We start from the raw sequence: 12,241 nt of genomic DNA on the forward strand, positions 1-12,241 counted from the left end.
TTATTAAAATATCTACTAAATTTTAAATATGTGTATAAAAATGTGTTTAAGCTAGAATGGGGCTTTCCTTGAGGCTCAGATGGTAAAGAATTCACCTGCAATGTGGGAGACCTGGGTTTGATCCCTGGGTTGGGAAGATCCCCTGGAGAAGGGAAAGACTACCCACTCCAATATTCTGTCCTGGAGAATTCCAAGGACGGAGGAGCCTGGCAGGCTACAGTCCATGGGGTTGCAAAGAGTCAGACATGACTGAGCAACTTTCACACAAGCTAGAAATGCGGAAGAGAATGAAAGTTCAACCATTTAATTGCTGTTAAATTTTGTGTAATACATAAGCCATGAGTTAAGAGCCTATTTTCTTAACTCCACATATTTGGTTAATTACAAATATTTATGCAGTTTAAAATAAACTTTTTATTTTCACTTAAATATGTTAGCTTGTGTGGATATGACTCAGTTTTACTTTCAGCAAGTAAGATAACATAGTAAATGAGAATTTTTGCCACTGTTTTAACAATAGTAAAGATATATTATTTTACAGTTATATCTACAAATAGTTCTCTTATTTGAAAGAAGTATTTCATTCCCTAATATGCTCAAAAATAATATATCCAGAAAAGTGATCAGTTTAGATCTTGAATTAACTTTAACCAAAATAAAGCCATTAATTAGAAAAGATCTCATTCTGGCATATATGGTCTATTTATTCCATGAATAATACTAATGAAAGTAAAGAGCAAGAAACTAATTATTACATAATTAATTCTCTCACATACATTTCCATGTCTTCTTTGTGGTAAAAATATTTCATTTTTCCAGTGGCATGTGCATTATTAGAATTCAAAGAAATAATTTCATGGTCATTTCCAAAGACAAGACTTCTCTTTTGAAGTTAGTGATTTTTATCATAATTGATTCTCCTTCAGATCAACTGTTCTGCTAAGGTAACATTTGTTCAAATAAGGTCAGACCTTTTAAAGATCCATACATATTCAATTTGATTTAAAGGTGGTTTTCTTTTCCAAAATGTAATAAGTTTCAAGTAGTTAGCAAACATTTTATAGTTGTCAAAATAAAATATAGGCACTTTAAGAATAAACAGAAATATGAGAACTCTAGAAATCTCTTGGATGGCAGCAAAGCAATAGAATATACTAAGCTAAAATACACCAATGGGGAGAACATAGTAACAGAACTTGAGAGGTAATAAAGCAGATGAACAAGCTTGTACACCTGATGTTTCATATATACATTAGGACAAATGCCACTGAATTGTTCTATCAGAATTTATGAGATTTAAGCTATGATTTACTATAATTCAGGGTGATGAAATTATGTACATGTCATGGATATGTCCATAGTGAGAAAACCTATTAATAATGTCTAAAAACCTGCCAATTACAAGTCCTATATAAATTGAAATTAAGGTTTTTCCACAAATTGTTGCGGTGCTTAATTATACTATGACATCAATAAAATCCTTGCCAGCTCTTTCTGTAACTTGGACTCCATTTCCCAGTGTCTGGTCTTCAGTCATCATGTCTCTATATCCTCTTTCTTTCTCATGTTTACTTCAAATATGTTTCTGAACATTCAAGTGTTTTCTATGGCATTGATATTTTAATATCAAGATAGTTTCAAAATTTTTAATCTAACAAACTTATCAGTCTTTTCTTTGTGACACAATTTTCTCAAAAAGCCCTTTCTGATTTAAGATCATGAAATTAACAGCATTTTGTAGATTTTTAAAATTCATTTGTTATTTTTTTTTTATGTATTTTACTTTCAATACTTCAATTCATTTGGAGTTTGGGTGTTTTGGATAGAAAGATGGTCTGATTTGATTATCCAACTTTCAGTTCAGTTCAGTCGCTCAGTCGTGTCCGATTCTTTGCGACCCCATGAATCGCAGCACTCCAGGCCTCCCTGACCGTACACTTTTTCAGATATTTGTTGAAAAATCTGTACTTCATTTCTAATAGTTTGTAATGATATCTTAGCACCACCTGGGAAACCCTTATTATATTCTAAGAAAATGATAGAATATGATAAATACAATATATGCATATATTTTACTTTGTTTCATGACAACCTGTTCTGTTCTATTGATCTGGTTTCTAAAGCTTACTCAGTACTATGATATTTTCATAATTGTATCATTTTGTCTTTATAACATGATAACATGCTTTTATATTTTGTAGGCAAATCCATCCTTGTCACAATTTAAAACCATCTTAATAATCTGTCATTATTTCTCCTATTAATTTTGAGAATCAAACTGAAGAGGGGGAAATTGGCATTTCATCAGCTTTATACTAAGCTAATAAACTAATTTTGAAATAATTAATATTTTGAAAACATTCTATTTTTCATCCAAGAACATGGCATGTTTCTAATCATTCTAACATGGTCTTACATTTCTCTAGAGAATTGTGTGAAGAGCTTCATACAAGTATTGTGAAATTTTTAGAGTAATTTTCAAGTATTTGCAGTTTATTTTGGATAGTACCTGTTATTATTTCTATATTTCAACTTCTGGCATATAAAAATGCATTTTGATTTTGTGTATCTGTCTTAACCATAATTCATATAGTAAGTGTTCTCATTATTTTTGAGTTTTCAGTTTATTCTCTTTGGCTTTCTAATGTTTAATTCTGGCAGAGACCATTTTTTTTTCCTAATCAATAGTCATCCTCCTCTCTTTTCTTAAAAAATCTCTGATGTTATTTGGTATATCACTGCAGTTTTAAATGCTGTTTTTCAGTCTCACTTGGAGAGTAGAGAAGATCATGGGACACAGTTTATATAAGCTGAAATTTTTAAATGAACTTTCCAGGAAAAAAAAAAAAGTATTTAAAGAGCAGGACAGACTCATCTAGTATCATCTTTCTTTTTTTTTCTTTCCCTTTGTCCTCATCCTTCCTATCCAGTAGCTATTTTGAAAACATTAACAACAATCACACCTTAAGGAAGAAGGAGAAAAAAAACAGAAGAAGCTTCATTCTCTGATGATGTCAGGAAAACTCATCAATAGTAAAATTCTACCCCTGGTATTCTTTATGTGCAATAATAATAATAGTAACAATAAACACCAATTTTCTAAACCACTATTTTTCAGGACTCTAATGTGAGATGCAATTTCAAACAAATAGCTATATTATTTGTAAATAATGACCATCTTTTTCTTTTTTAACCACTTATTATGTACTATCTTATTGTATTGGCAGGACTTTTCAGACCCTATCAAATAATAATGGTGGCAGCTTCTTGGATCTAGAACTCAATTCAAACGTATTTCCAAATCTATTTAGTCTTGCTGGCCTGTTTATTGATCCTCAGTATTTAACTTACTCTGGCTCACTTATTCATTGGCACCCTACAATTAACAGTTCTCTTTATTTGTTGCCATCCTCAAACAGCAAGCTTTGGCTCTACCTTGCAGAGGTCACTATTCACCCATATTCAAAGCAATTTCAGTGATCTCACTCCGACCCTTCTTTCATTTATAACTGTGGTGAGTGTGAAGTAAAGTAGCAGAGAGTCATGATGGAGAATGAAGTGTTACTTATAATAGCCTGATCAATGGTTTGGAAGTGACATAGAATTCTACCACTATTTGAAGTTTAAAAATAAAGTTGCTGAAAGAAAATTAAAACCTGTGATAGACATGTGAAAAATTGTATCAAGAAAGCGAGATAAAAGCTACCATTTAGCCTGTTATGAAGAGGCTTCAGGAAATTATATGTGGTCATGAAAATATTGTGCTTCAAAAGACCCTTTCAAAAGAAATTGTACAAAACTATCTTCAGGGGCACTTTTGTGATTTTGAAAGAGAATTATTCCCTATAGAACAATGCACCTAGCATGGATGAAATGGGAAAATTATTTTTTACTTGTAACTTCTATGATTATCAGTAAGAACAAATACTAAAGTGTAAAACAGAAAAAAAAATTCAGTCAGATAATAAGTCCATTAAGAGCAATGGTCTGAAAAATATGAGTTTCAGTATCTAATATGTTGTAACTTTCAATCAGCTACCATAGAATAAATGTAATAACACATTTATGAAAGCAAAGAAGTATGATAAAATTTATAAGAACTAACAGAAATTACGTAAAATAGAGTAAGAAATGCACAAAGCCATAGTTTGTTTAGAGGAATAATGATTAAAAGTCCAAAAATAATAGGAAAGTGTAATGGCTAATGACATATATAGAAAGGCTTCCTGGTGGCTCAGTGGTAAAGAATCAACCTGCAATACAGGAGACCTACAGAGGATGTGAGCTTGATCCCTGGGCCAGGAAGATCCTTTGACGAAGGAAACGGCAATCCATTCCAGTATTCTTGCCTGGATAATTTCCTGGACAGAGGAACCTGCCAGGCTACAGTCCACAGGGTTGCATAGAGTCAGATACTACTAAGCGACTAAACAACAACAACAATAATGGCTAATGACATATATGGAAATATAATACATAGATCATGCATTTGTGGCTGTTAGAAATTTGCTATATCAAACACTGGTTTATTTTCATTTCCATTCAATACTCTTTTCCTGTCCCTCAAAAGGACATTGAAGGAAAAGAACACTATGGTAATAATCCTCAATATTAAAATAATTCTATGCCTGGAATCAGCAAGGAAGAAAAAAAAGATCAGTGATTACATGTGAATTAAGGAAACTGATATCTCTTTTCTCAGCTAGAGAAGAATTAATCTAGGCTGACAATTAATGAAAAGAACTGTGATAAGAAATAAGTGAGAGCCATGTATCACCATCTTTTACTCAAATATATTCTATGCCACTACTCCCCTCAAATCCTGCCAGGGAAGGAAGGCAAAAAATAAAAAAGACACAGGGTTAGCCCAGGAAAGTTATCTGCTGCACATACATAGAGTGACAGAATTGGTGTCTAGTGATTTGGAAGTTTACTGTTTCCATCTTGCTACCTCTGAATATTTTGACCTTTTCTGCAGGCTACTTCTGAACACAGTTGAAGATGGCTACTCCATTTCCAGACATCTGCAAATGCCCATTCCAAACAATGCCCACAGGAAATATTTATCTTTTTCAGAAATCCCCAGTCTCCTCCCTTTCATATCTTAATAGCTTGAATTTTTTCTCCTGTCCAAAACCAATGCACTTATGCTGAAGAAATGAAACTATCGAGATAAGGTTTAAGCCACTGGCACAAGTGATACACTGGGCACTGGCATCCCGGGGAAAGGATATCAGTGGTTTTTGCTATTTGTGTGTGTGTGTATGTGTGTGTGTGTGTGTGTTTTCCCAATCAGATGCTAGTAAACAACATAATGACATTAATACTGTTTATTCTAATTCTGTGCCTACCATAAAACCTTGTAATGATGCTGTGTCTTCCCATGATGCTTGTCCACAGGGAGATAATGTATAAAGACAGAGTGTCTTGGCTCTTTCACAGTTATTTCTCACTCAAGTTATAAATTTTCCTGTAGATTTCATTAAGAAAGAGTAAGGAAGATAGTATCACAGCCAAAAATTCCTAAAGCCAGCTTTCTCAAATTTCCTCCAAGGAAGTTTCTCAGGAGACTATATCGAGGTGGGAATAGAAAGAGAAAATAAAACTATGAGTCAATTAACTGAGTGAGTGCTAAGTCACTTCAGTTGTGGATTGAACCTCATGTCTTATGTCTCCTGAATTGGCAGGTGGATTCTCTTACCACTGATGCCACATGGGAATCTGCTTTCCAAAGCAGAACTCAAGCAGGGTTTAAGAAGAGCTCACCTTTAAAGCTAATGTGACATTTCTCTCTAGGTCTAATTTTAAAAGAAAATATTGGGAACATACAATGTTCTGGTCAGCTCTGCACTTAAGAACTTGAAATCTGACAGGATTCTTAGAGAGAAAGTATGGATGTCACTGATACCAATTATGGTGTTAGAATATATATTCAGATTCAACAGGTCATTGAATCCAAGAAACCATTACTTTTTCAATATACCATTATTTCATGTACCACTAAGAAAATAAAGGTACCAGTTAAATTATGAAATCATTGTTAAAAACTGTAAAGAGTGCACAATTTTACTGTATTTGGAACCTAACAAATTGGCTTTCCACAGTTTCATGAACACTGGTAGAAGACATGAGACTCTTGGGTCAGAGAAGAAGAGTGTATTACTCAAAACATTAGCATTAGCCAGAGCATCCACATTCCTATGTCAATTCCGTAGTTACAAATTCCCACAGGGCAACGTAAAGAGATTATATAACATCCGTTTACAAAGTGAACTGGGTTCCATCATGGAACTCTTGACTTATGGAGCTTGAATTTTTTATAGCATGTTGTCATATCTCTGAAGCCATCTCAGGTAAATTTTTTAGATTTCATTACCAAAAATATATATGGCTTATAACATGATGACAATAATTCAAAGCTAATGGGATTGTTTTGAGCATCAAATAAAATAGAATAGATAAATGCATGTTCAGGGTAACTACTACATAATAATAAGCTCAGTTGTGTCTGACTCTGCAACTCCGTGGACTGTAGCCATCAAGAATCCCAGCAAGAATTCTGGAGTGGGTTGCCATTTCCTTTTCCAGGGGATCTTCTAGACACAGAGATCAAACCTACATTTCTTGCATCTCCTGCATTAGCAGGTGAATTCTTTACTACTAGCGCCACCTGAGAAGCCCATACATTATAATAGGACTTAATAAATGTTAGTTTTCCTTTTTCCTTTAGTATTTTCCCCTATGAAGCAGACACTTCTAAATACCACAATTCACTTCTACCTCCCCCAATTCTATACCACTAGCTACTTAAAGCTTGGCTTTCTCTTAACAGGGAAAAATGTAGCATTCCAAAATTATAGCTATTGTTAACAAGTGAAATACTTACATTATATAAAGTGACTAACAAAGAGCAGAGAAGATATGTTTGAGGATGCAAGTATCAGTAAATACAGGGAATATGGAAGAACAGTGAGAAAACATTCAGAAAGCAAAACAGTAGTCATAAAAGACAAATGTATTTTATTGTTCTATTTAACATTTAGGTGAGCCAGAACTAGTAAACAGACCATAACGTCTTTTATGAAGGAAATCATGGAAATTTTGGCCCAAATCCAACCAGAAGCAATTAGGAAATTCCTAACTTAGGCTAAATAAACTAATTAGTTCAATTAGCTAACCAAATACTCTATTAACAAACACAATGAAATTTTAAATGCGGGAAGAATTGAATAAGTGAATAAACAAAAAGACAATTAAGCACAGTTCTGTACTTTAGCCTGTAAATCTTTGATCACAATTGGGAAGATATGCTGTAATGATGTCTGAATGCTAGAAATCTTTTCAGCATTTTTACTTTCTCTGTTCTATCAAATCCACTAATTTGAAATAATTATATAACATTTCAAAGTAAATATATTTCATTTGTGATGGGATTTTTAAAATTTTATAGTTATTTCTCCACAATTTCTTTAAATGTTCACACAAAATTGCTTATATTTTGAAAGCACCAGTGACACATTTCCAAGTTATGAGTTTATTAAACCAAGTGCACTAAGTTGGTTATTTGTTTTATCCTGCTTTACCATTTACATTTAATGTAAACTCAGAATACCATTGCTTAATTTACCTTTTTCTACAACGTTTTCTTTCAAAGGAAAATATCTCTAAAAATATTTAAATATTGCTGCTATTTTTATTTTTTAAATGTCATCCAATATTCATCATAGAAAGCAACTCTTCACTTTGAATGACAGCTGTAAAGATCTGTCTAGTCAAAGCTATGGTTTTTTTCAAGTAGTCATGTAGGATGTGAGAGTTGGGCCATAAAGAAAGCTGAGTGCCAAATAATTGATGCTTTTGAACTGTGGTGTTGGAGAAGAATCTTGAGGGTACCTTGGACTGCAAGGAGATCAAACCAGTCAATCCTAAAGGAAATCAGTACTGACTCACTGGAAAAGACCTTGATGCTGGGAAAGATTGAAGGCAAGAGGAGAAGGGGACGACAGAGGATGAGATGGTTGGATGGCATCACCAACTCAATGGACATGAGTTTGGGCAAGCTCTGGGAGTTGGTGATGGACAGGGAATCCTGGCGTGCTGCAGTCCATGCGGTTGCAAAGAGTTGGACACGACTGAGTGACTGAACTGAACTGTATTTAGAAACTCCCCAGTACATTTATAGAAATATGCCACAATAACATATACTTGAACATATGTGAGTATATGCACATTGGGGAAAGATTTTTAAATAACAGTTAACCCAATATTCAGCTTACCATCATAATTTTTAGAAGTGTTTTACAGAAAATGTAAGGACATCACTAGTAGCCATTAAAAATGTCATTGAAGGAATGATGCTAAAGCTGAAACTATAGTACTTTGGCCACCTCATGCGAAAAGTTGACTCATTAGAAAAGACTCTGATGCTGGGAGGGATTGGGGGCAGGAGGAAAAGGGGACGACAGAGGATGAGATGGCTGGATGGCATCACTGACTCGAAGGACGTGAGTGAACTCCGGAAGTTGGTGATGGACAGGGAGGCCTGGTGTGCTGGGATTCATGGGGTCACAAAGAGTCGGACACAACTGAGGGACTGAACTGAACTGAACTGAATGATAGAAGCTTTCAAAAGATTATCTTTTCTGAGTATTGTGGTACCCTTAGCCTCTATGTCAGCCCTAATATTTTTTTAATGAGAAATAAAGAAGATTTCCCAGGTGATCCAGAGGTTAAGAATCTGTGCTTCCACTGCAGTGGGCACAGGTTCAATTCTTGATTGGAGAAATATGATCCCACATGCTACAGGGTGTGGCCAAGAAAAAATGAAGAAAATGATGCTTCCGATATAGACTTTCCTTGTTATTTAGTAAATCAAAACATCTTAATATTGTTAATGTCTCAATATTCTTAATGGCTGTAACATTCAGATACTTAGTAGTTTACTATCTGTATTCCTTTTCTTTCCTACCAGTGGCAACATCTCCACCAGGCATTTATTCTTTGAAACAGCCATTTCAAAATGGATTGCTTTCTATTTTGACCTTGTGCAGTCCCAGAAGGGCAAAGTTCTGTCGTTATGGCAATAAAAGAAGAAAATGAGCAGGAAAACACATGCTCACACATACACACACAAACATAAAACACACACATGCATCCACACAATATCCAAGGTAGTTGCAAGAAAAAAGTGAGTTGTGTCAATTCCCTGCTCTCCAATATGAAAAATTTTGTACTTAGCTGCCTCCCTTCCACTAACTAAACACCCTGTGGAATAAAATGATCCTTAGACAGGGGCTTCATCTGATGGAGAAAGCGGGAAATTGACAGTCACCCTCCAAATCAAAAGCTGAGTGAAGGCTATGTGTATATTCTGGCCTGGCCGATAGTGAGAAACTCTCATGCCAGTCCGGGTAGACATCCTCATAAAAATGTGCTTAAGATTTTCCAAATGAAATCCAGACTAGTCTGACAAACCCTTGGTGTGAAAGCCCCAGCCCACACAGTCGACAGTGCTACTCACAATGTTGCTGCCGCATCTGCCTTGTCAGAAAGACAGCACCTCATTGAACACAGGCTAATTGAGCACTGCACTTGAGCACAAAGACAAGGGATGGTTTTACATCCAGGTCCTTGAGGAAGCCATGATGTTAAATATCTGGCTTCATAGTTATAAAAATTCAGAGGATAATCTCAAGTGGAACTCTTACATGACAGAAATTAGAAGTGGGTAATGTGAAATAAACCACTTAGTAGTATTTGAGGCTAATTCTTACCCCAGTATCTCTGTGCATATTATTCCCCTTACCCCAGTATCTCTGTGCATGTTATTCCCCTCCCTGGGAATGTTCTTTCTTCTCCTTGCCTGTTCAGAGGCCCTTTTAATGTTCACACCCCATGTGAAGACTTCCCCAAATGTTTTTAGCCTTATCAACTTCTCTCATCCTTGAACCTGGACTGATGGCTCACAAGGTGCTTTGTACTATTAAGTTTTTTCCTAGTTATTCCACTCTCTAATTAAATTATAGCTTTCTATGAAAAGAAACAGTTACCTTTATAAAGAGTATGTCTTTTCTTTAGATACTAGTGACAGAGAGTTTAAAAAAAAAAACACAAGAATCTAGTCCCTATAGAGGTTACTTTTTATTTGAAGGAGAAAGCCAATATATGATGATATCAAGTATATTCAGATAACCTCAAGTGATGTACACACATTAAAAGATGCTGATGTAATATAAGTGATGAAGGGGCATTATTTTATATTGGGAAAATTAAGAAAAGCTGCTCAAAGAAAGCAATTTATAGCTGAGTCCTAACTTATAAGAAAGGGTTGAGCACACATTGATTTAGAAGAATTTGTATCAGGCAGAAGGGAGAACAAGTTATTAATCTGTGAATTGAATTGTGTTTCCTCTAGAGAGAAAAAGCTTCAGCTGTATCTCTACAATTTGCTTCCCATTATATTTCTGGCTTCTTTAGCACTACCCCTAGATCTCTGGTTTATCTTTTTAATCTCTCCAATTATGTTTGTTTATCTTTTCCTCATCTCCAGGAGTGGTAAACAAGATGGGTGAAGTTCACTAAATATGAGTGGAGTTCTAAAGAAAAAATCCAGAGGGAAGAGATTAGTAGGGAAAATGGATGTTAATAATTAACAAGATAAAAATAACAGAAGGAAGTAAATAGATCTGACAAACAAGGGAGGTTTTGTATGATAAGAAAGAGCAAAATGACTCAAAGAAGCCATATCTGCCCCATTCAGCACATTTTCTGTTCATGGTGACTCCTTGAGCCAGAAAGGCAGCAGAATGTTTAAATCATACAGTTCTATGCAAACCAGAGAGTAGCTCAAGCTTCTTTTTGTTAAGCAAGAAAAACGCTAAATTTTAATAGTAAAGATATTACTATTAAATTAATAGTACATAATTAATTAATTAGGACATAAGGTTTGCTGTAAGTATTTCTTTGGGGGAGAAGAGACTGTGTTCTATTCAATTAAGGGGAAAAAAATGACCTAACTTTTACGATCCATGAATTCACAGGGAAGATGTTCCAGTCACTCAGGCTCTTTACATGGGTGCTCACAAACTGTGCTCCTCTGGGTGGAACAGGCTGGGGCTTCAAGTGAACCCAGATATCTTTCTCTTTGGCTTCTTTCTTTCTTTTGGCAAGAATATTGAGCTTAACTTGTTATAGCAGTGCTAACAGCCTGCGGGGTGTACTCCAAAATCTTCTAGTTTTGCCATGGTAGCCTTTGTGGCATATTTCTTTCTGAACAGTGTCTATTCCCTCAATGTTTACCATATCATCTTTCCTGAAAATTGCCAAAAGAACAACTCCATGTTTTCTAAAAGACCTAGAAAATACATAGCAGGTGCCTGTCCTTTCTCTGTGTTAATCACTTTGGCAAATTATTGGAAGATGGCAGTTCCCACGGGAAGGAGCTCAAATGTTTTAATACATGTAAAAAAGTACCTATTGCTCCACTGTCATTTTGAGGGGAAGTGGATGGAAATATAGCCATGAGAAATGCTTCATTTTACAGATAACCCAAGCCAAGATGTTGAAATGAAAACCTATTCTTTTGTCTGCATAAGACAATCATAAAGGTGGCCTGCATAGATTTGACTGTATCTTTTCACTGATGTAATTGAGGCTAAACTTCCATTTAATATTATATTCAGTCTTTGTAGTGCCTCAAGTGACTGACATTCTTATAATACCAAATCATCTTTATGTGCCATGATCCCTCCTCTCAATTAATTCACTCAAGAATACTATATGCACAAATATCTTAAACAGCTCAGGAAAAAATGAACCTACACTGTGCTAGCTGAATTGGAAAGTGAGGTGTTAGAATGAATTCTTCTGTTTATAAAAGTAATTGTTTGGTGTTTCGTTTTATTTTTCCTTTGTGTAGCTTCTGGCAAGCCCTTTCAGCAAATACTTTAAATTGCACACTGTAGTATTTATGTAGGAAAGTGGCTACAAGATTTATAGCATAATAAAATACCAATTGACAACATACTGGGTTGGTCATAATTATTATTAAGAACTACTTAACTAGGTGTTTCACATTTCATATCTTCATTAAACACTTGGAGTTCTTACTCTCTCTGAACTCTCTCATGTTTCTCAAGTTGGAGAACTGATTAATAATATTTTTATTTTATTTCCTAGAATCATGGGGGCTATTTATAATTGAAGGTCATTGATGTGATTTAAAGCTTTCTCCAAAGAACAA

Source organism: Bison bison, unplaced genomic scaffold (genome assembly GCF_000754665.1).
Source record: "Bison bison bison isolate TAMUID 2011002044 unplaced genomic scaffold, Bison_UMD1.0 scf7180017864165, whole genome shotgun sequence".
NCBI lineage: Eukaryota > Metazoa > Chordata > Mammalia > Artiodactyla > Bovidae > Bison > Bison bison.